The sequence below is a fragment of the Mobula birostris genome, chromosome 9, assembly GCF_030028105.1.
Source record: "Mobula birostris isolate sMobBir1 chromosome 9, sMobBir1.hap1, whole genome shotgun sequence".
Classification (NCBI taxonomy): domain Eukaryota; kingdom Metazoa; phylum Chordata; class Chondrichthyes; order Myliobatiformes; family Myliobatidae; genus Mobula; species Mobula birostris.
In genome coordinates this window covers 158,068,979-158,092,429 of record NC_092378.1, presented here as the reverse complement: position 1 = coordinate 158,092,429, position 23,451 = coordinate 158,068,979, and positions in this window count along the sequence as shown.

The following is a 23,451-nucleotide window of genomic DNA, read 5'->3' as shown; positions in this document are numbered from 1 at the left end:
GAACCATGGGTGACAAGTGAAGTGGAAAATCTAGTCAGGTGGAAGAAGGCAGTATACATGAGGTTTGGGAGGCAAGGATCAGATGGGTCTATTGAGGAATATAAGGAAGCACAGAATTTTTTGAGGATGTAACTAGTAGAGTGGATAGAGGAGAACCAGTGGATGTGGTATATTTGGATTTTCAAAAGGCTTTTGACAAGGTCCCACACAGGAGATTAGTGTGCAAACTTAAAGTATACGGTATTGGGGGTAAGGTATTGATGTGGATAGAGAATTGGTTAGCAGACAGGAAGCAAAGAGTGGGAATAAACGGGACCTTTTCAGAATGGCAGGCAGTGACTAGTGGGGTACCACAAGGCTCAGTGCTGGGACCCCAGTTGTTTACAATATATATTAATGACTTGGATGAGGGAATTAAATGCAGCATCTCCAAGTTTGCGGATGACACGAAGCTGGGCGGTAGTGTTAGCTGTGAGGAGGATGCTAAGAGGATGCAAGGTGACTTGGATAGGTTAGGTGAGTGGGCAAATTCATGGCAGATGCAATTTAATGTGGATAAATATGAAGTTATCCAGTTTGGTGGCAAAAACAGGAAAACAGATTATTATCTGAATGGTGGCCGATTAGGAAAAGGGGAGGTGCAACGAGACCTGGGTGTCATTATACACCAGTCATTGAAAGTAGGCATGCAAGTACAGCAGACGGTGAAAAAGGCGAATGGTATGCTGGCATTTATAGCAAGAGGATTCGAGTACAGGAGCAGGGAGGTACTACTGCAGTTGTACAAGGCCTTGGTGAGACCACACCTGGAGTATTGTTCGCAGTTTTGGTCCCCTAATCTGAGGAAAGACATCCTTGCCATAGAGGGAGTACAAAGAAGGTTCACCAGATTGATTCCTGGGATGGCAGGACTTTCATATGATGAAAGACTGGATGAACTAAGCTTATACTCGTTGGAATTTAGAAGATTGAGGGGGGATCTGATTGAAACGTATAAAATCCTAAAAGGATTGGACAGGCTAAATGCAGGAAGATTGTTCCCGATGTTGGGGAAGTCCAGAACGAGGGGTCACAGTTTCAGGATAAAGGGGAAGCCTCTTAGAACTGAGATTAGGAAAAACTTCTTCACACAGAGAGTGGTGAATCTGTGGTATTCTCTGCCACAGGAAACAGTTGAGGCCAGTTCATTGGCTATATTTAAGAGGGAGTTAAATTATGGCCCTGGTGGCTAAAGGGATCAGGGGGTATTGGGGGAAGGCTGGTGCAGGGTTCTGAGGTGGATAATCAGCCATGATCATACTGAATGGCAGTGCGGGCTCGAAGGTCTGAATGGCCTACTCCTGCACCTATTTTCTATGTTTCTATGTTTCTATGAAGCAAGAAAGAAGCTTAAGAAGGGGCTGAGGAGAGCAAAAAGGGGGCATGAGAAGGCCTTGGCGAGTAGGGTAAAGGAAAACCCCAAGGCATTCTTCAATTATGTGAAGAACAAAAGGATGACAGGAGTGAAGGTAGGACCGATTAGAGATAAAGGTGGGAAGATATGCCTGGAGGCTGTGGAAGTGAGCGAGGTCCTCAATGAATACTTCTCTTCGGTATTCACCAATGAGAGGGAACTTGATGATGGTGAGGACAATATGAGTGAGGTTGATGTTCTGGAGCATGTTGATATTAAGGGGGAGGAGGTGTTGGAGTTGTTAAAACAACACCGTAAAGCCCCATTGGTGGCCATCCACAGCTGCCGGAAGTGAGGCCTCCGCCGCCGACCTCGGAAATCGAGCCCAAGGCTCGGCTGGAGCGGAGGCCTCCGCAACCGTGACTCGGTTTACAGACTTGTTTCAGCCAGGAGCCTGGCCCTCCGGGATTAAGTGTCAGCTTCGGGGCCTGACCCAATCGACGGCCCGGGCCCCAGGCAGCTGGAAGTGGCAGCGGAGCCTCCCCCATTACTTGGCCCGACCCGGAGTGTCCAACGGCGCGACCCACAGATCGATCCCTGCGGGACGTGTCCACCAACCTCAAAGAGCTGACAACAACACACTGCATCAATGGAAACCTGGAAAGATGCACTATTTACCAAGAAAGCGTGGGAAAAGAGCTGGGCTGCTGGTCAGATTGAAGCTGAGGGGCTTCAGGGTCCCTATGCTCACCTTTCAACTAGCTAATGTGCAAGCCATAGAGAACAAGGTGGATGATCTTAAAGGGAGACTCACCTACTGCAGGGAGATGCAGAACTGCTGTGTATTCTGTTTCACCGAGACCTGGCTCTCCCCTGCCTCCCCGACTGTGCCATCTGACCGGAGGGATTTTTGATCCATCAGATGGACTGCATGGCGTCTTCGGGCAAGACGAGGGGAGGCGGTGTCTGCCTACCGATCAACACTGCGTGGTGCTCGGACACAGTGGCACTGACAAGCTCCTGCAGCCCGGACCTGGAACACCTGTCGGTGAAGTGTCGTCCCTACTATCTGCCATGGGAATTCACCTTGGTCATACTGACAGTAGTCTACACTCCCCCCCAGGCGGACGTGGAGTGTACTCTGAACATACTGTATGCCAACATCAGTGAACTTGAGACCAGGTATCCGGAGGCTCATTACAGTCGGGGACTTTAACCAGGCCAACCTCAGAAAGACGCTGCCAAAGTTATACCAACATGTCTCCTGCCCCACTAGAGGCCCAAATATACTTGACCACTGCTACATAGCAGTCAAGGATGCCTACTGTTCCGTCCCACGACCTCACTTCGGAAAATTGGACTATCAGGCCATACTCCTCCTCACGGCTTACAAACAGAAACTGAAGCAGGAGGTCGCAGTGTCAAAAGTAGTGGCGCATTGGACAGAGGAAATGGATGAGGTCCTCCATGACTGCTTTGAATCGGTGGACTGGTTAGTATTCAAGGACTCGGCAGCTAACCTCGGTGAGTATGCCTCAGCTGTCATGGACTTTATTTGGAAACGCACGAAGGACAGTGTGTCTCGCAAGATGATCCGGGTATTCCCTAACCGGAAATCTTGGATGAATTATGAGGTCAAGTCCCTTTTAAAGGCTAGAGCTGCGGCTTTTAGGTCCGGGGATACCAGTCACTACACGGAATCCAGGTGTGAACTCTGGAAAGCCATTAAGGGTGCCAAGAGGCAATATCGAGCCAAGTTGGAAGCCCAGGCTAACTGAAGGGATGCCAGTAGACTATGGCAGGGTCTAAATGAGATCACTGGGCGCAAAGAAAAGGCTGGGAATATCAATAACTGTGGCGCTTCTCTTCCTGATGAACTTAACGCATTCTACGCAAGATTCGAACAGAAGAGGATTGTCCCACTCCCTCCGGATGAACCAGACCTGGTGGCATCGAGATTCATCATCACCGAGGAGGACATTAGAAGGGGCTTCCTGAAGATAAATCCAAGGAAGGCGATGGTGTCCCAGGACGGATTCTTCGGGCCTGTGCAAGCGAGCTAGCTGGAGTGTTTGCTGACATCTTCAACTGTTCCTTGCTTCAGTCTAAGATCACTTCATGTTTTAAGAAAGCAACGATAATCCCAGTGCCGAAGAAGAGCAAGGTGGCATGCCTGAATGACTATCGACCTGTGGCTCTGACATCAATTGCTATGAAGTGCTTCGAGCGATTGGTTATGACACACATCGACCACAGCCTACCGGTCAACCTCGACGCTTTGCAATTCACCTACCGGAGCAACAGGTCAACGGCAGATGCCATCTCTCTGGCCCTACATTCCTCCTTAGAACACCTGGAGAACAAAGACGCATACATAAGGCTCCTTTTCATTGACTACAGCTTGCCTTTAGTACCATCATTCCGGATAAACTGATTCCTAAGCTCCGGAACCTGGGCCTTAGCACTCAGATCTGCAGCTGGATCTTTAACTTCCTCACAGACAGGACCCAGGCTGTAAAAATAGGGGACAAGCTCTCCTCTACAATCACTCTGAGCACCGGTGCCCCACAAGACTGTGTACTCAGCCCCCTGCTGTACTCACTCTACACCCATGATTGTGTAGCCAAGTTTCCATCAAACTCAATATATAAGTTTGCTGATGACACAACAATTGTAGGCCGTATCTCGGGTAATGGTGAGTTTGAGTACAGAGAGGAAATTAAGAACCTGTTGGCATGGTGCAAAGAGAATAACCTATCCCTCGACGTCAGCAAGACGAAGGAATTGGTTGTTGACTTCAGAAGGAGTAGCGGACCACACGACCCAATTTACAGCGGACCACACGACCCAATTTACATCAGTGGTGCGCAAGTGGAACAGGTCAAAAGCTTTAACTTCCTCGGGGTCAATATCACAAATGACCTGACTTGGTCCAACCAAGCAGAGTTCACTGCAAAGAAGGCCCACCAGCGCCTTTACTTCCTGAGAAAACTAAAGAAATTTGGCCTGTCCCCTAAAACCCTCACTAATTTTTATAGATGCACCGTAGAAAGCATTCTTCTAGGGTGCATCACAACCTGGTATGGAAGTTGTCCTGTCCAAGACCGAAAGAAGCTGCAGAAGATCGTGAACACGGCGCAGCACATCACACAAACCAGTCTTCTGTCCTTGGACTCACTTTACACCGCACGCTGTCGGAGCAGTGCTGCCAGGATAATCAAGGACACGACCCACCCAGCCAACAGACTTTTCGTCCCTCTTCCCTCCGGGAGAAGGTTCAGGAGCTTGAAGACTCGTACGGCCAGGTTTGGGAACAGCTTCTTTCCAACTGTGATAAGACTGCTGAACGGATCCTGACCGGATCAAGGCCGAACCCTCCAAATACCAGGAGCTGCCTCTCGGCTTTTTTGCGCTACCTTACTTTCCATTTTTCTATTTTCTATTTATGATTTATAATTTGAATTTTTATATTTACTAATTTTTACTATTTCTAATATTTAATATTTGTAATCCAGGGAGCGGGAAGCGCAGAATCAAATATCGCTGTGATGATTGTACGTTCTAGTATCAATTGTCTGGTGACAATAAAGTATAAAGTATAAAATACATTAGGACGGATAAGTCCCCGGGGCCTGATGGAATATTCCCCAGGCTGCTCCACGAGGCGAGGGAAGAGATTGCTGAGCCTCTGGTTAGGATCTTTATGTCCTCGTTGTCCACGGGAATGGTACCGGAGGATTGGAGGGAGGCGAATGTTGTCCCCTTGTTCAAAAAATGTAGTAGGGATATTCCGGGTAATTATAGACCAGTGAGCCTTACGTCTGTGGTGGGAAAGCTGTTGGAAAAGATTCTTAGAGATAGGATCTATGGGCATTTATAGAATCATGGACTGATCAGGGACAGTCAGCATGGCTTTGTGAAGGGCAGATCGTGTCTAACAAGCCTGATAGAGTTCTTTGAGGAGGTGACCAGGCATAAAGATGAGGGTAGTTCAGTGAATGTGATCTGTATGGATTTTAGTAAGGCATTTGACAAGGTTCCACATGGTAGGCTTATTCAGAAAGTCAGAAGGCATGGGATCCAGGGAAGTTTGGCCAGGTGGATTCAGAATTGGCTTGCCTGCAGAAAGCAGAGGGTCATGGTGGAGGGAGTACATTCGGATTGGAGGATTGTGACTAGTGGTGTCACACAAGGAGCTGTTCTGGGACCTCTACTTTTCGTGATTTTTTATTAACAACCTGAATGTGGGGGTAGAAGGGTGGGTTGGCAAGTTTGCAGACAACACAAAGGTTGGTGGTGTTGTAGATAGTGTAGAGGATTATCGAAGATTGCAGAGAGACATTGATAGGATGCAGAAGTGGGCTGAGAAGTGGCAGATGGAGTTCAACCCGGAGAAGTGTGAGGTGATATACTTTGGAAGGACAAACTCCAAGGCAGAGTACAAAGTAAATGGTAGGATACTTGGTAGTGTGGAGGAGCAGAGGGATCTAGGGGTACATGTCCACAAATCCCTGAAAGTTGCCTCACAGATAGATAGGGTAGTTAAGAAAGCTTATGGGGTGTTAGCTTTCATAAATTGAGGGATAGAGTTTATGAGTCACGAGGTAATGACGCAGCTCTATAAAACTCTGGTTAGGCCACACTTGGAGTACTGTGTCCAGTTCTGGTCGCCTCACTATAGGAAGGATGTGGAAGCATTGGAAAGGGTACAGAGGAGACTTACCAGGATGCTGCCTGGTTTAGAGAGTATGCATTATGATCAGAGATTAAGGGAGCTAGGGCTTTACTCTTTGGAGAGAAGGAGGAAGAGAGGAGACAAAATAGAGGTGTACAAGATAATAAGAGGAATAGATAGAGTGGATAGCCAGTGCCTCTTCCCCAGGGCACCACTGCTCAATACAAGAGGACATGGCTTTAAGGTAAAGGGTGGGAAGTTCAAGGGGGATATTAGAGGAAGGTTTTTTACTCAGAGAGTGGTTGGTGCATGGAATGCACTGCCTGAGTCAGTGGTGGGGGCAGATACACTAGTGAAATTTAAGAGACTACTAGACAGGTATATGGAAGAATTTAATTTGGGGGTTATATGGGAGGCAGGGTTTGAGGGTCAGCACAACGTTGTGGGCTGAAGGGCCTGTACTGTGCTGTATTATTCTATGTTCTATGTTCTATAATAGTAAAGGGAAAAAAATCACGTGGGAGTTGTCTGTCAGCCACCAAATAACAAACATTACAGTGGCACAGGCAATAAGCAGAGAGATGTCTGAGGCATGTAAGAATGGAACAGCAGTTATCATGGGGGACTTTAACTTGTACACAGATCGGGTGAATCAAGTTGGTTGAGGCAGCCTTGAGGAGACTTCATAGAATGCATCCATGATGGCTTTCTTGAACGGCATGTTACTGAACCTACAAGGGAATGTGCTATCTTAGATCTGGTCCTGTGCAATGAGACAGGTAAAATTAGTGATCTTGAAGACAGGGATCCTCTTGGAAAGAGTGCTCACAGTATGATTGAGTTTCTCATACAAATGGAGGGTGCAATAGTTTAACCTAAAACCAGCATATTATGCCTAAACAAAGGAGACTATAATGGGATGAGGGAGGATTTGATTAGTTTAGACTGGGAACACAGGGTATATGGTGGGACAGTTGAGGAACAGTGGAAGACTTTCGAAGAGATTTTTCACGGTGCTCAACAAAACTATCATCATCATCATCATCAGGTGCCATGCCCAGATTGAGTTTTGGCTGCCATGGCTCACACATTCCTGTTTCAGGTCAGGTGGATCAATTCATTGGTATTCATTACCAGTTCTCTGACTGCTGTCTCCATCATCATTTGTCTTTGTCTTCCTCTTGCTTTCTTCACTTCAATCTTTCCTATAATTACTGTGCATCTAACTCCTCTTTCCTAATCACATGTCCAATGAAGTTACGTTGCCTTTTCATGATCTCATGCATTATTTCTCTTTTTGTGTTTGCTCTGTTCATGACATCCTCATTAGATATTCGTTTTGTCCATGATATTCTTTGCATCCTCCTCAAAAACAACATCTCTGCTGCTTCAATTCGTTTCCTCATCTTACTAGATATTGTCCAACATTCTGAGCCATATAACATACCTGGATGAACGTAACATTTCAGTACTCTGAGGCGGGTTGTCATGCCTAGTTTAGTATTGGTCAGTATACTCTTCATTCTCATAAAGGTGTCTTTTGCCATCCCTGTTCTTCTTTTGATGTCCATGTCGCACCTGCCATCTGATGTCACCCAGCTTCCTAAGTAGCAAAAGTTCTGTACTTGTTTTATGTCTTCCCCGTTTATTCTCAGCCTGCAGACAGGATTCTCCTTCTTTTTGGATATCACCATACATTCTGTCTTTTTGCAATTGATAGATAGACTCATTTTTGCACTTTCTTCAACAATTATATCCATTAAGATTTGTAGTTCTTCCTCCGTACTTGCAATTAACAGTGTCATCTGCATATCTGAAATTATTGATGTTTTCATCGCCAACTTTGATTCCCAAGATGTCTCTTATTTTTTGTAATATTGTTTCATTGTACACATTATATAAATCAGGGGAGAAAACACACCCTTGTCTAATGCCTCTCTTGATTTTCGTAAATCTATCTATTCTTACAGTGGCAGTTTGTTCCCAGTACAGATTTCTGATTAGGCGGAGGTCTTTCAAATCTAGATCTAGAGTTTCCTGTAATATTTCAAATAACTTATTGTGCTTCACCTTATCAAATGCTTTTGTGTAGTCGATAAAACAAACAAATCTTTTTGCACTTCAATAGCTCATTCTGATAGTATCCTTAACATCAATATTGCATTTCTTGTACCTTTGTCTTTCACAAAACCACATTGTTCTTTACCTATTTCAGCTTGTATCTTACTTTTAGCTCTTGTCATCAAAATTCTTAGAAGTATCTTGGTGATATGACTCATTAAAATTATGGTCCTATGTAATTCACATTCTATTGCTCCAGGTTTCCTAGGAAGAGTAATGAATACTGATTTTTTCATCTCTTCTGGTATCATTCCAGTCTCATAAATGTCATTGATTAAATCAGTAAGTTTTTCAATTCCATAATCTTAAAGGGCAATAATTTGTTCTGTTACTAATTCACCAGGACCTGCTGCCTTTCCTTTCTTCATCTTATTTATTGCATTACAAGCTTCAGATTTTAAAATACTTGGACCTTCAATATTTTTCTTAATTTCTGGTTTTTCACCTCGATCGTCTTTAAACAATTTCTGAATATACTCAGTCCATCTGTTCATAATCTCATCTTTTTCCATGATAATGGTACCATCCTTTGCTTTCACAGAGGAGCTTTTTATCATGATGGCAACTCTACCAACTTAGAGGAGTACACGGCATCAGTGACTAGTTATATTAGCAAGTGCATCGATGACGTCACTGTGTCCAGGACCATCACTACACACTCTAACCAGAAGCCATGGATGACCGCGGAGGTGTGTGCGCTGCTGAGGACCCGTGACTCCACCTTCAGGGCAGGCGACAAGGCAGCCCCAACAACAGTGAGGGCCAAACTGTCCCAGGCCATCAGAGAGGCAAAGTGTGCACACGCCCAGCGAATCCACAGCCACTTCCAGGACAGCACATGGAAGAGCATTCAGGACATCACCATCTACAGGGCAATGTCACCTGACTGTGCAGTGATGCCTCCCTACCAGATGCGTTGAACAACTTCTACTCTCGTTTTGAGGCGGAAATTGACGTGGCAGCGAGGAAGACCACCACTCCTCCAAATGACCAGGTGCTGTGTCTTACCGTGGCCGATGTGAGGAGAGGGTCAACCCACGGACAGCTGCTGGACCAAACAATATTCCTGGCAGAGTGCTTAGAGGATGTGCAGATCAGCAAGCAGAGATTCTCACTGACATCTTCAACATCTCCCTGAGCAGCGCCGTCATTCCTGCGTGCTTCAAGGCCGCCACCATCGTCGACGTGCCAAGGAAGTCTTCAGTGTTCTGCCTCAATGACTACCGTCCTGTCACACTCACATCCGTCAACATGAAGTGTTTCGAGAGGCTCCCCATGAGGCACATCAAGATGGTGCTGCCCCCCTCACTGGACCCCCTGCAGTTCGCATACCTTCCCAGCCGTTCAATAGACGACGCCATTGCCATCACCCTCCACCTGGCCTTAACCCACCTGGACAAAAAAGACACGTACGTTCAAAAGCTGTTCATAGACTTCAGTTCAGCATTCAACACAATCATTCCTCAGAAACTGATTGGAAAGCTGAGCCTACCGGGCCTGAACACCTCCCTCTGCAACTGGATCCTAGACTTCCTGACTGGGAGACATCAGTCAGTCCAGATCGGGAGCTGCATCTCCAACACCATCACACTGAGCACAGGGCGCCCCCCAGGGCTATGGGAAGAATGTAATAGAGAAATGGAGTTTATTTAAAGGTGAAATTTTGAGGGTACAGGATCATTATGTTCCTGTTTGGTTGAAAGGAAAGGTTAAAAGTTTGAGAGAACCATGGTTTTCAAGGGATATTGGAAACTTGGTTCAGAAAAAGAGAGGGATCTACAATAAATATAGGCAGCTTGGAGTAAATGAGGTGCTTGAGGAATATAAAGAATGTAAAAAGAATCTTAAGAAAGAAATTAGAAAAGCTAAAAGAAGATATGAGACTGATTTGTCAAGTAAGGTGAAAATAAATCCGAAGTGTTTCTATAGTTATATTAATAGCAAAAGGATAGTGAGGGATAAAATTGGTCCCTTAGAGAATCAGAGTGGACGGCTACATGTGGAACCAAAAGAGATGGGGGACATTTTGAACAATTTCTTTTCTTTGGTATTCACTAAGGAGAAGGATATTGAATTGTGTAAGGTAAAGGAAACAAGAAGGGTAGTTATGGAAAGTATGATGATTAAAGAAGAGGAAGTACTGGCGCTTTTAAGGAATATAAAAGTGGATAAGTCTCCGGGTCCAGACAGGATATTCCCTAGGACAGTGGTCCCCAACCAACGGGCCGCAAAGCATGTGTTACCGGGCCGCGAGGAAACAATATGATTTAGCGATATGAGTCAGCTGCACCTTTCCTCATTCCCTGTCACGTCCTGCTGAGCTTGAACGCATGTGAGGTCATTACCCACGCGTCATCCATGTCAGTGTGGGAAGAAGATCAACTCCTTGAGCTTGCAAATGACGGTGGCCTAAACAGTATGTTTGAAATAACATCTCTGCCGGCATTCTGCATCAAAACCAAGGCTAAATATCCAGAGATAGCCACGAAAGCACTGAAAATGTTGCTTCCATTTCCAACGTATCTCTGCAATCAGTCTAGGATCAGAGTCTGGGGACAGTGTCTTGGGTCAATGTCTGGGATCGCAGTCTGGGGTCAGTGTCTTGGGACAGAGTCTGGGGTCAGTGTCTGGGATCAGAGGCTGGAGTCTGTGACAGGGGTCAGTGTCAAGAGTTAGTGTTTGGGGGTCTGTGTCTAGGGTCAGTGTCAGGAATCAAAGTCTGGTCTCAGAGTAAGGGGTCAGTGTCAACGTTCAGTGACTGGGATCAGAGTCTGGGGTCAGAGTCTGGTATCAGAGTCTGGGGTCAGTGTGTTGGGTCAGAGCTTGGGATCAGAGTCTGGGGTCAGTGTCTTGGGTCAGTGTCGGAGATCAGTGTCCGGGGTCAGTGACTTGGGTCAGTGTCTAGGGTCAGTGACTCGGGTCAGTTTCTGGAATCAGAGTCTGGGGTCAGTGTCTTGGGTCAGTGTCAGGGATCAGAGTCTGGGTTCAGTGTCTGGGGTCAGAGTCTGGGGTCAGTATCTGGGATCAGAGACTGTGGTCAATGTCTTGGATCAGATTCTGTAGTCAGAGTCTGGGATCAGAGTCAGGGGTCAGAGTGTAGGATCAGTGTCTGGGGTCAGTGTCTGGGATAAGATTCTGGGGTCAGAGTCTGGGATCAGAGTCTGGGATCAGGGTCTGAGGTCAGAGTCTGGGACCACTCTGAGTTCAGTGTCTGGGGTCAGTGTCCGGGGTCAGAGTCTGGATCAGCGTCTGGGGTCAGTGTCTGTGATCAGTTTCTGGGGTCAGTGTCTTGGGTCAGTGTCTGGGAACAGAGTCTGGGGTCAGTGTCTTGGGTCAGTGTCTGGGAACAGAGTCTGGGGTTAGTGTCTTGGGTCAATGTCTGGGATCGCAGTCTGGGGTCAGTGTCTTGGGACAGAGTCTGGGGTCAGTGTCTGGGATCAGAGGCTGGAGTCTGTGACAGGGGTCAGTGTCAAGAGTTAGTGTTTGGGGGTCTGTGTCTAGGGTCAGTGTCAGGAATCAAAGTCTGGTCTCAGAGTAAGGGGTCAGTGTCAACGTTCAGTGACTGGGATCAGAGTCTGGGGTCAGAGTTCTGGTATCAGAGTCTGGGGTCAGTGTGTTGGGTCAGAGCTTGGGATCAGAGTCTGGGGTCAGTGTCTTGGGTCAGTGTCGGAGATCAGTGTCCGGGGTCAGTGACTTGGGTCAGTGTCTAGGGTCAGTGACTCGGGTCAGTGTCAGGGATCAGAGTCTGGGGTCAGTGTCTGGGGTCAGAGTCTGGGGTCAGTATCTGGGATCAGAGACTGTGGTCAATGTCTTGGATCAGATTCTGTAGTCAGAGTCTGGGATCAGAGTCAGGGGTCAGAGTGTAGGATCAGTGTCTTGGGTCAGTGTCTGGGATCAGAGTCTGGAGTCAGTGTCTTGAGATCAGAGTCTGGAGTCAGTGTCTGGGATAAGATTCTGGGGTCAGAGTCTGGGATCAGAGTCTGGGATCAGGGTCTGAGGTCAGAGTCTGGGACCACTCTGAGTTCAGTGTCTGGGGTCAGTGTCCGGGGTCAGAGTCTGGAGCAGCGTCTGGGGTCAGTGTCTGTGATCAGTTTCTGGGGTCAGTGTCTTGGGTCAGTGTCTGGGATCAGAGTCTGGGGTCAGTGTCTTGAGTCAGTGTCTGGGATCAGAGTCTGGGGTTAGTGTCTTGGGTCAGTGTCTGGGATCAGAATCTGGGGTCAAGTCCTGGGTCAGAGTCTGGGATCAGAGTCTGGGGGCAGTGTCTTGGGACAGTGTCTGGGATCAGAGTCTGGGGTCAGTCTCTTGGGTCAGGGTCTGGGATTAGAGTCTGGGATCAGTGCCTGGGATCAGAGTCTGGGGTCAGTGTCTGGGATCAGAGTCTGGGGTGAGTGTCTTGGGTCAGTGTATGGCATCGGAGTCCAGCGTCAGTGTCTTGGGTCTGTGTCTAGGATCAGAGTAAGGGATCAGTGTCTGGGATCAGTATCTGGGATCAGACTCTGTGATCAGAGTCTGGGATCAGAGTCTGGGGATAGTGTCTGGGATTAGAGTCTGGGGTCAGTGCCTGGGATCAGAGTACTGGGGTCAGTGTCTGGGATCAGAGTCTGTGGTCAGTGACTTGGGTCAGAGTCTGGGATCATAGTCTGTGGTCACTGTCTGTGATCAGAGTCAGGGGTCAGTGTCTTGGGTCAGATTCTGGGATCAGAGTCTGGGGTCAGTGTCCGGGATCATTAGCTGGGATCAGAGTCTGGGATCACTCTGAGTTCAGTCTCTGGGATCAGAGTCCGGCGTCAGTGTCTTTGGTCAGTGTCTAGGATCAGAGTATGGGGTCAGTGTCTGGGATCAGTATCTGGGATCAGACTCTGGGGTCAGAGTCTGGGATCAGACTCTGTGATCAGAGTCTGGGATCAGTTTAATGTCAGTGTCTGGGATCAGAGTACTGGGGTCAGTGTCTGGGATCAGAGTCTGTGGTCAGTGACTTGGGTCAGAGTCTGGGATCATAGTCTGTGGTCACTGTCTGTGATCAGAGTCAGGGGTCAGTGTCTTGGGTCAGATTCTGGGATCAGAGTCTGGGGTCAGTGTCCGGGATCATTAGCTGGGATCAGAGTCTGGGATCACTCTGAGTTCAGTCTCTGGGATCAGAGTCCGGCGTCAGTGTCTTTGGTCAGTGTCTAGGATCAGAGTATGGGGTCAGTGTCTGGGATCAGTATCTGGGATCAGAGTCTGGGGTCAGAGTCTGGGATCAGTCTGAGTTCAGTGTCTGGGATCAGAGTTTGGGGTCACTGTCTGGGATTCGAGTCTGGGGTCAGTGCCTGGTATCAAAGTCTGGGGTCAGTGTCTAGGATCAGAGTCTGGAGTAAGTGTCTTGGGTCAGTGTATGGCGTCAGAGTCTGGAGTCAGTGTCTTGGGTCAGTGTCTGGGATCGGAGTCCAGCGTCAGTGCCTTGGGTCTGTGTCCAGGATCAGAGTAAGGGGTCAGTGTCTGGGATTAGTATCTGGGATCAGACTCTGGGATCAGAGTCTGGGATCAGTCTGATGTCAGTGTCTGGGATCAGAGTCTGGGGTCAGTGTCTGGGATTAGAGTCTGGGGTCAGTGCCTGGGATCAGAGTTCTGGGATCAGTGTCTGGGATCAGAGTCTGGGGTCAGAGTCTGGGATTAGTCTGAGGTCAGTGTCTCGGATCAGAGTCTGGGGTCAGTGTACAGGATCAGAGTCTGGGATCAGAGTCTTGGGTCAGTGTCTGAGATCAGAATCTGGGGTCAATGTCTTGGGTCAGTGTCTGGGATCAGAGTCTGGAGTCAATGTCTTCGGTCAGTGCCTGGTTTCATAGTCTGGGGTCAGTGTCTGAGATCAGAATCTGGGGTCAGTGTCCGGGGTCAGAGTCTGGATCAGAGTCTGGGGTCAGTGTCTGTGATCAGTTTCTGTGGGTCAGTGTCTTGGGTCAGTGTCTGGGATCAGAGTCTGGGGTAAGTGTCTTGGGTCAGTGTCTGGGATCAGAGTCTGGGGTCAGCGTCTTGGGTCAGTGTCTGGGATCAGAGTCTGGGGTCAGTGTCTGGGCTCAGTGTGCTGGGTCAGAGTCTTGGATCATAGTATGGTGTCACTGTCTTGGTTCAGTGTCTGGGTTCAGAGACTACTGTCAGTGTCTGGGATCAGAGTCTGGAGTCAGTGTCTTGGGTCAGTGTCAGGGATCAGAGTCGGGCTCAGTGTCTAGGGATCAGAGTCAGTAGTCAGTGTCTTGGGTCAGTATCTTGGATCAGATTCTGGTGTCAGTGTCTGGGATTAGAGTCTCGGATCAGTGTCTTGGGATCAGAGTCTGGAGTCACTGTCTGGGATAAGATTCTGGGGTCAGTGCATGGGATCAGAATCTGGGGTCAGAGTCTGGGATCAGAGTCCAGGGTCAGTGACTGGGGACAGTGTCTGGCATCAGAGTCAGGGGTCAGAGTCTTGGGTCAGAGTCTGGGATCAGAGTCTGGGGTCAGTGTCCGCGATCAGTGTCTGAAAGCAGAGTCTTGGTTCAGTGTTTTGGGTCAGTGTCTGGTATCAGAGTCTGGGGTCAGTGTCCAGGATCAGTGTCTGGGAGCAGAGTCTAGGGTCAGTGTCTTGGGTCAGAGTCTGGGATCAGAGTCTAGGGACAGTGTCCGGGATCAGAGTCTGGGGTCAGAGTCTGGGGTCACTGTCTGTGATCAGAGTCAGAGGTCAGAGTCTTGGGTCAGATTCTGGGATCAGAGTCTGGGGTCACTGTCCGGGATCAGTATCTGGGATCAGTATCTGGATCAGAGTCTGGGGTCAGAGTCTGGGATCAGTCTGAGTTCAGTCCCTGGGATCAGAGTCCGGCGTCAGTGTCTTTGGTCAGTGTCTAGGATCAGAGTATGGGGTCAGTGTCTGGGATCAGTATCTTGGATCAGAGTCTGGGGTCAGAGTCTGGGATCAGTCTGAGTTCAGTGTCTGGGATCAGAGTTTGGGGTCACTGTCTGGGATTCGAGTCTGGGGTCAGTGCCTGGTATCATAGTCTGGGGTCAGTGTCTGGGATCAGAGTCTGGACTAAGCGTGTTGGGTCAGTGTATGGCATCAGAGTCTGGAGTCAGTGTCTTAGGTCAGTGTCTGGGATCGGAGTCCAGCGTCAGTGTCTTGGGTCTGTGTCTGGGATCAGAGTAAGGGATCAGTGTCTGGGATCAGTATCTGGGATCAGACTCTGGGATCAGAGTCTGGGATCAGTCTGATGTCAGTGTCTGGGATCAGAGTCTGGGGTCAGTGCCTGTGATCAGAGTTCTGGGGTCAGTGTCTGGAATCAGAGTCTGTGGTCAGTGTCTTGGGTCAGAGTCTGGGATCATAGTCTGGGGTCACTGTCTGTGATCAGAGTCAGGGGTCAGAGTCTTGGGTCAGATTCTGGGATCATAGTCAGGGGTCAGAGTCTTGGGTCAGAGTCTGGGATCAGAGTCTGGGTCAGTGTCCGGGATCAGTGTCTGGGAGCAGAGTCTAGGTTCAGTGTCTTGGGTCAGTGTATGGCATCAGAGTCTGGAGTCAGTGTCTTAGGTCAGTGTCTGGGATCGGAGTCCAGCGTCAGTGTCTTGGGTCTGTGTCTGGGATCAGAGTAAGGGATCAGTGTCTGGGATCAGTATCTGGGATCAGACTCTGGGATCAGAGTCTGGGATCAGTCTGATGTCAGTGTCTGGGATCAGAGTCTGGGGTCAGTGCCTGTGATCAGAGTTCTGGGGTCAGTGTCTGGAATCAGAGTCTGTGGTCAGTGTCTTGGGTCAGAGTCTGGGATCATAGTCTGGGGTCACTGTCTGTGATCAGAGTCAGGGGTCAGAGTCTTGGGTCAGATTCTGGGATCATAGTCAGGGGTCAGAGTCTTGGGTCAGAGTCTGGGATCAGAGTCTGGGGTCAGTGTCCGGGATCAGTGTCTGGGAGCAGAGTCTAGGTTCAGTGTCTTGGGTCAGTGTCTGGTATCAGAGTTTGGAGTCAGTGCCTTGGGATCGGAGTCTGGACTCAGTGTCTGGGATAAGATTCTGGAGTCAGTGTCTGGTATCAGAGTCTGGGGTCAGAGACAGGGGTCAGAGTCTGGGATCAGTCTGAGTTCAGTGCCTGGGATCAGAGTCCGGCGTCAGTGTCTTTGGTCAGTGTCTAGGATCAGAGTATTGGGTCAGAGTCTGGGATCAGTCTGAGTTCAGTGTCTGGGATCAGAGTTTGTGGTCACTGTCTGGGATTCGAGTCTGGGGTCAGTGCCTGGTAGCAAAGTCAGGGGTCAGTGTCTGGATCAGAGTCTGGAGTGAGTGTCTTGGGTCTGTGTCTTGGGTCAGAGTCTGGTATCAGAGTTTGGAGTCAGTGTCTTGGGATCGGAGTCTGGAGTCAGTGTCTGGGATAAGATTCTGGTGTCAGTGTCTGGGATCAGAGTCTGGTGTCAGTGTCCGGGATCAGTTTCTGGGAGCAGAGTCTAGCTTCAGTGTATTGGGTCAGTGTCTGGTATCAGACTTTGGAGTCAGTGTCTTGGGATCGGAGTCTGGAGTCAGTGTCTGGGATAAAATTCTGGTGTCAGTGTCTGGGATCAGAGTCTGGGGTCAGTGTCCTGGGTCAGAGTCTGGGATCAGAGTCTGGGAGCAGAGTCTAGGTTCAGTGTCTTGGGTCAGTGTCTGGTATCAGAGTTTGGAGTCAGTGTCTTGGGATCGGAGTCTGGAGTCAGTGTCTGGGATAGGATTCTGGTGTCAGTGTCTGGGATCAGAGTCTGGTGTCAGTGTCCGGGATCAGTTTCTGGGAGCAGAGTCTAGGTTCAGTGTCTTGGGTCAGTGTCTGGTATCAGAGTTTGGAGTCAGTGTCTTGGGATCGGAGTCTGGAGTCAGTGTCTGGGATAAGATTCTGGGGTCTGTGTCCGGGATCAGAGTCTGGGGTCAGAGTCTGGGATCAGTCTGAGGTCAGTGTTTCCGATCAGAGTCTGGGGTCAGTGTACGGGATCAGAGTCTGGGATCAGAGTCTTGGGTCAGTGTCTGAGATCAGAATCTGAGGTCAATGTCTTGGGTCAGTGTCTGGGATCAGAGTCTGGGGTCAATGTCTTCGGTCAGTGCCTGGTTTCAGAGTCTGGGGTCAGTGTCTGAGATCAGAATCTGGGATCAGTGTCTGGGGTCAGAGTCTGGATCAGCGTCTGGGGTCAGTGTCTGTGATCAGCTTCTGGGGTCAGTGTCTTGGGTCAGAGTCTGGGATCAGAGTCTGGGGGCAGTGTCTTGGGACAGTGTCTGGGATCAGAGTCTGGGGTCAGTCTCTTGGGTCAGGGTCTGGGATTAGAGTCTGGGATCAGTGCCTGGGATCAGAGTCTGGGGTCAGTGTCTTAGGTCAGAGTCTGGGATCAGAGTCCGGCTTCTGTGTCTTGGGTCGGTGTCTGGATCAGAGTGTGGGGGCAGTGTATGGGATCAGAGTCTGGAATCAGAGTTTGGAATCACTAATCTGGGCTCTGTGTCTTGGGTCACCGTCTGGGATCAGAGTTTGGGGTCAGTGTCTGGGGTCTGTATCTTGAGTCAGAGTCTGGAATCAGAGTCTGGGGTCAGTGTTTTGCGTCAGAGTCTGGGATCAGAGTCTGTGGTCAGTGTCTGGGAACAGAGTCTGGGGTCAGTGTCTTGGGTCAGTGTCTGTGATCAGAGTCTGGGGTCAGTGTCTTGGGTCAGTGTCTGGGATCAGAGTCTGGGGTGAGTGTCTTGGGTCAGTGTATGGCATCAGAGTCTGGAGTCGGTGTCTTGGGTCAGTGTCTGGGATCGGAGTCCAGCGTCAGTGTCTTGGGTCTGTGTCTAGGATCAGAGTAAGGGGTCAGTGTCTGGGATCAGTATCTGGGATCAGACTCTGGGATTAAAGTCTGGGATCTGTCTCATGTCAGTGTCTGGGATCAGAGTCTGGGGTCAGTGTCCGGGATTAGAGTCTGGGGTCAGTGCCTGGGATCAGAGTTCCTGGGTCAGTGTCTGGGATCAGAGTCTGTGGTCAGTGTAATGGGTCAGTGTCTTCAGTCAGAGTCTGGGAGCATAGTCTGGGGTCAGTGTCCAGGGATTAGAGTCTGGGGTCAGAGTCTGGGTTCAGTGTCTTGGGTCAGTGTCTGGGATCAGAGTCTGGGGGCAGTGTCTTGGACAGTTTCTGGGATCAGAGTCTGGGGTCAGTCTCTTGGGTCAGTGTCTGGATTAGAGTCTGGGATCAGTGCCTGGGATCAGAGTCTGGGGTCAGTGTCTTAGGTCAGAGTCTGGGATCAGAGTCCGGCTTCTGTGTCTTGGGTCGGTGTCTAGGATCAGAGTGTGGGGTCAGTGTATGGGATCAGAGTCTGGAATCAGAGTTTGGAATCACTAATCTGGGCTCTGTGTCTTGGGTCACTGTCTGGGATCAGAGTTTGGGGTCAGTGTCTGGGGTCTGTATCTTGAGTCAGAGTCTGGAATCAGAGTCTGGGGTCAGTGTTTTGCGTCAGAGTCTGGGATCAGAGTCTGTGGTCAGTGTCTGGGAACAGAGTCTGGGGTCAGTGTCTTGGGTCAGTGTCTGTGATCAGAGTCTGGGGTCAGTGTCTTGGGTCAGTGTCTGGATCAGAGTCTGGGGTGAGTGTCTTGGGTCAGTGTATGGCATCAGAGTCTGGAGTCGGTGTCTTGGGTCAGTGTCTGGGATCGGAGTCCAGCGTCAGTGTCTTGGGTCTGTGTCTAGGATCAGAGTAAGGGGGTCAGTGTCTGGGATCAGACTCTGGGATCAAAGTCTGGGATCTGTCTCATGTCAGTGTCTGGGATCAGAGTCTGGGGTCACTGTCCGGGATTAGAGTCTGGGGTCAGTGCCTGGGATCAGAGTTCCTGGGTCAGTGTCTGGAATCAGAGTCTGTGGTCAGTGTCATGGGTCAGTTTCTTCGGTCAGAGTCTGGGAGCATAGTCTGGGGTCAGTGTCCGAGATTAGAGTCTGGGGTCAGAGTCTGGGTTCAGTGTCTTGGGTCAGTGTCTGGGATCAGAGTCTGGGGTCAGTGTCCTGGGTCAGAGTCTGGGATCAGAGTCTGGGGTCAGTGTCTGGGATCAGAGTCAGGGGTCAGATTCTCGGGTCAGTGTCTGGGATCAGAGTCTGGGGTGACTGTCTTGGGTCAGTGTATGGCATCAGAGTCTGGAGTCAGTATCTTGGGTCAGTGTCTGGGATCGGAGTCCAACTTCAGTGTCTTGGGTCTGTGTCTAGGATCAGTCACAGGGATTAGTGTCTGGGATCAGAGTCTGGGGTCAGTGCCTGGGATCAGAGTTCTGGGGTCAGTGTCTGGGATCAGAGTCTGTGTCAGTGTCATGGGTCAGTGTCTTGGGTCAGTGTCTGGGATCAGAGTCTGGGTCAGTGTCCCGGGGTCAGTGTCTTGGGTCAGTGTCTGGGATCAGAGTCTGGGGTCAGTGTCCGGGGTCAGTGTCCTGGGTCAGAGTCTGGGATCAGAGTCTGGGGTCAGTGTCTGGGATCAGAGTCAGGGGTCAGAGTCTTGGGTCAGAGTCTGGGATCAGAGTCTGGGGTCAGTGTCCGGAATCAGTGTCTGGAAGCAGAGTCTAGGTTCAGTGTCTTGGGTCAGTGTCTGGTATCAGATTCTGGGGTCAGTGTCCGGGATCAGTGTCTGGGAGCAGGGTCTAGGGTCAGTGTCTTGGTTCAGTATCTTGGGTCAGTGTCCCGGGATTAGAGTCTGGGGTCAGTGCCTGGGATCAGAGTTCTTGGGTCAGTGTCTGGGATCAGAGTCTGTGGTCAGTGTCATGGGTCAGTGTCTTGGGTCAGAGTCTGGGATCATAGTCTGGGGTCAGTGTCCGGGATCAGAGTCTGGGGTCAGAGTCTGGGTTCAGTGTCTTGGGTCAGTGTCTGGGATCAGAGTCTGGGGTCAGTGTCCTGGGTCAGAGTCTGGGGTCAGTGTCTGGGATCAGAGTCAGGGGTCAGATTCTCGGGTCAGAGTCTGGATCAGAGTCCAGGGTCAGTGACTGGGGACAGTGTCTGGCATCAAGAGTCAGGGGTCAGAGTCCTTGGGTCAGAGTCTGGGATCAGAGTCTGGAGTCGGTGTCTTGGGTCAGTGTCTGGGATCGGAGTCCAGCGTCAGTGTCTTGGGTCTGTGTCTAGGATCAGAGTAAGGGGTCAGTGTCTGGGATCAGTATCTGTGATCAGACTCTGGGATCAAAGTCTGGGATCTGTCTCATGTCAGTGTCTGGGATCAGAGTCTGGGGTCAGTGTCCAGGATAGAGTCTGGGGTCAGTGCCTGGGATCAGAGTTCTTGGGTCAGTGTCTGGGATCAGAGTCTGTGGTCAGTGTCATGGGTCAGTGTCTTGGGTCAGAGTCTGGGATCATAGTCTGGGGTCAGTGTCGGGATTAGAGTCTGGGTCAGAGTCTGGGTCAGTGTCTTGGGTCAGTGTCTGGGATCAGAGTCTGGGGTCAGTGTCCTGGGGTCAGAGTCTGGGATCAGAGTCTGGGGGTCAGTGTCTGGGATCAGAGTCTGGGGTCAGTGTCTGGGATCAGAGTCTGGGGTCAGTGTCTGGGATCAGAGTCAGGGGTCAGATTCTCGGGTCAGAGTCTGGGATCAGCGTCTAGGGTCAGTGACTGGGGACAGTGTCTGCATCAGAGTCAGGGGTGAGAGTCTTGGGTCAGAGTCTGGGGTCAGTGTCCGCGATCAGTGTCTGGAAGCAGAGTCTAGATTCAGTGTCTTGGGTCAGAGTCTGGGGTCAATGTCTTCGGTCAGTGCCTGGTTTCAGAGTCTGGGGTCAGTGTCTGAGATCAGAATCTGGGGTCAGTGTCCGGGGTCAGAGTCTGGATCAGCCGTCTGCGGTCAGTGTCTGTGATCAGTTTCTGGGGTCAGTATCTTGGGTCAGTGTCTGGGATCAGAGTCTGGGGTTAGTGTCCTGGGTCAGAGTCTGGGTGCAGTGTCTTGGGACAGTGTCTGGGATCAGAGTCTAGGGTCAGTCTCTTGGGTCAGGGTCTGGGATTAGAGTCTGGGATCAGTGCCTGGATCAGAGTCTGGGGTCAGTGTCTTAGGTCAGAGTCTGGGATCAGAGTCCGGCTTCTGTGTCTTGGGTCGGTGTCTGGGATCAGAGTGTGGGGTCAGTGTATGGGATCAGAGTCTGGGATCAGAGTTTGGAATCACAATCTGGGCTCTGTGTCTTGGGTCACCTGTCTGGGATCAGAGTTTGGGGTCAGTGTCCGGGGTCTGTATCTTGAGTCAGAGTCTGGAATCAGAGTCTGGGATCAGAGACTGTGGTCAGTGTCTGGGAACAGAGTCTGGGGTCAGTGTCTTGGGTCAGTGTCTGTGATCAGAGTCTGGGGTCAGTGTCTTGGGTCAGTGTCTGGGATCAGAGTCTGGAAGCAGAGTCCAGGTTCAGTGTCTTGGGTCAGTGTCTGGTATCAGAGTCTGGGGTCAGTGTCCGGGATCAGTGTCTGGGAGCAGAGTCTCGGTCAGTGTCTTTGGGTCAGTATCTTGGGTCAGAGTCTGGGATCAGAGTCTAGGGTCAGTGTCCGGGATCAGAGTCTGGGGTCAGAGTCTGGGGTTACTGTCCGGGACAGTATCTGGGATCAGAGTTTGGGGTCAGAGTCTGGGATCAGTCTGAGTTCAGCGTCTGGGATCAGAGTTTGGGGTCACTGTCTGGGATTCGAGTCAGGGGTCAGTGCCTGGTATCAAAGTATGGGGTCAGTGCCTGGTATCAATGTCTGGGATCAGTGTCTGGGATCAGAGTCTGGAGTGAGTGTCTTGGGTCAGTGTATGGCATCAGAGTCTGGAGTCAGTGTCTTGGGTCGTCTCTGGGATCGGAGTCCAGCGTCAGTATCTTGGGTCTGTGTCTAGGATCAGAGTAAGGGATCAGTGTCTGAGATCAGTATCTGGGATCAGAGTCTGGGATCGGTCTGATGTCAGTGTCTGGGATCAGAGTCTTGGGTTAGTGTCTGGGATCAGAGTCTTGGTTAGTGTCTGGGATTAGAGTCTGGGGTCAGTGCCTGGAATCAGAGTACTGGGGTCAGTGTCTGGGATCAGAGTCTGTGGTCAGTGTCTTGGGTCAGAATCTGGAATCATAGTCTGGGGTCACTGTCTGTGATCAGAGTCAGGGGTCAGAGTCTTGGGTTAGATTCTGGGATTAGAGTCTGGGTCAGTGTCCGGGATCAGTATCTGGGATCAGAGACTGGGGTCAGAGTCTGGATCAGTCTGAGTTCAGTGTCTGGATCAGAGTTTGGGGTCACTGTCTGCGATTCGAGTCTGGGGTCAGTGCCTGGTATCAAAGTCTGGGGTCAATGTCTGGGATCAGAGTCTGGAGTGAGTGTCTTGGGTCAGACTCTGGGATCATAGTCTGGGGTCAGAGTCCGGGATCAGAATCTGGGGTCAGAGTCTGGGTTCAGTGTCTTGGGCCAGTGTCTGGATCAGAGTCTGGGGTCAGTGTCCCTGGGTCAGACTCTGGGATCAGAGTCTGGGGTCAGTGTCTGGGATCAGAGTCAGGGGTCAGAGTCTTGGGTCAGAGTCTGGGATCAGAGGTCTGGGGTCAGTGTCCGGGATCAGTGTCTGGAAGCAGAGTTTAGGTTCAGTGTCTTGGGTCAGTGTCTGGTATCAGAGTCTGGGGACAGTGTCCGGGATCAGTGTCCTGAGAGCAGAGTCTAGGGTCAGTGTCTGGGTCAGTATCTTGCGTCACAGTCCTGGGATCAGAGTCTGAGGTCAGTGTCCAGAGATCAGAGTCTGGGGTCACCGTCTGTGATCAGAGACAGGGGTCAGAGTCTTGGGTCAGATTCTGGGAGCAGAGTCTGGGTGAGTGTCCGGGATCAGTATCTGGGATCAGAGTATGGGGTCAGAGTCTGGGATCAGTCTGAGTTCAGTGATGGGATCAGTGTCTTTGGTCAGTGTCTAGGATCAGAGTATGGGGTCGGAGTCTGTGATCATTATCTGGGATCAGAGTCTGGGGTCAGAGTCTGGGATCAGTCTGAGTTCAATGTCTGGGATCAGAGTTTGGGGTCACTGTCTGGGATTCGATTCTGGGGTTAGTGTCTGGGATCAGAGTCTGGAGTGAGTGTCTTGGGTCAGTGTATGGCATCAGAGTCTGGAGTCAGTGTCTTGGGTCAGTGTCTGGCATCGGAGTCCAGCGTCAGTGTCTTGGTTCTGTGTCTAGGATCAGAGTAAGGGATCAGTGTCTGGGATCAGTATCTGGGATCAGACTCTGGGATCAGAGTCTGGGATCAGTCTGAGTTCAGTGTCTGGGATCAGAGTTTGGGGTCACTGTCTGGGATTCGAGTCTGTGGTCAGTGCCTGGTATCAAAGTCTGGGGTTAATGTCTGGGATCAGAGTCTGGAGTGAGTGTC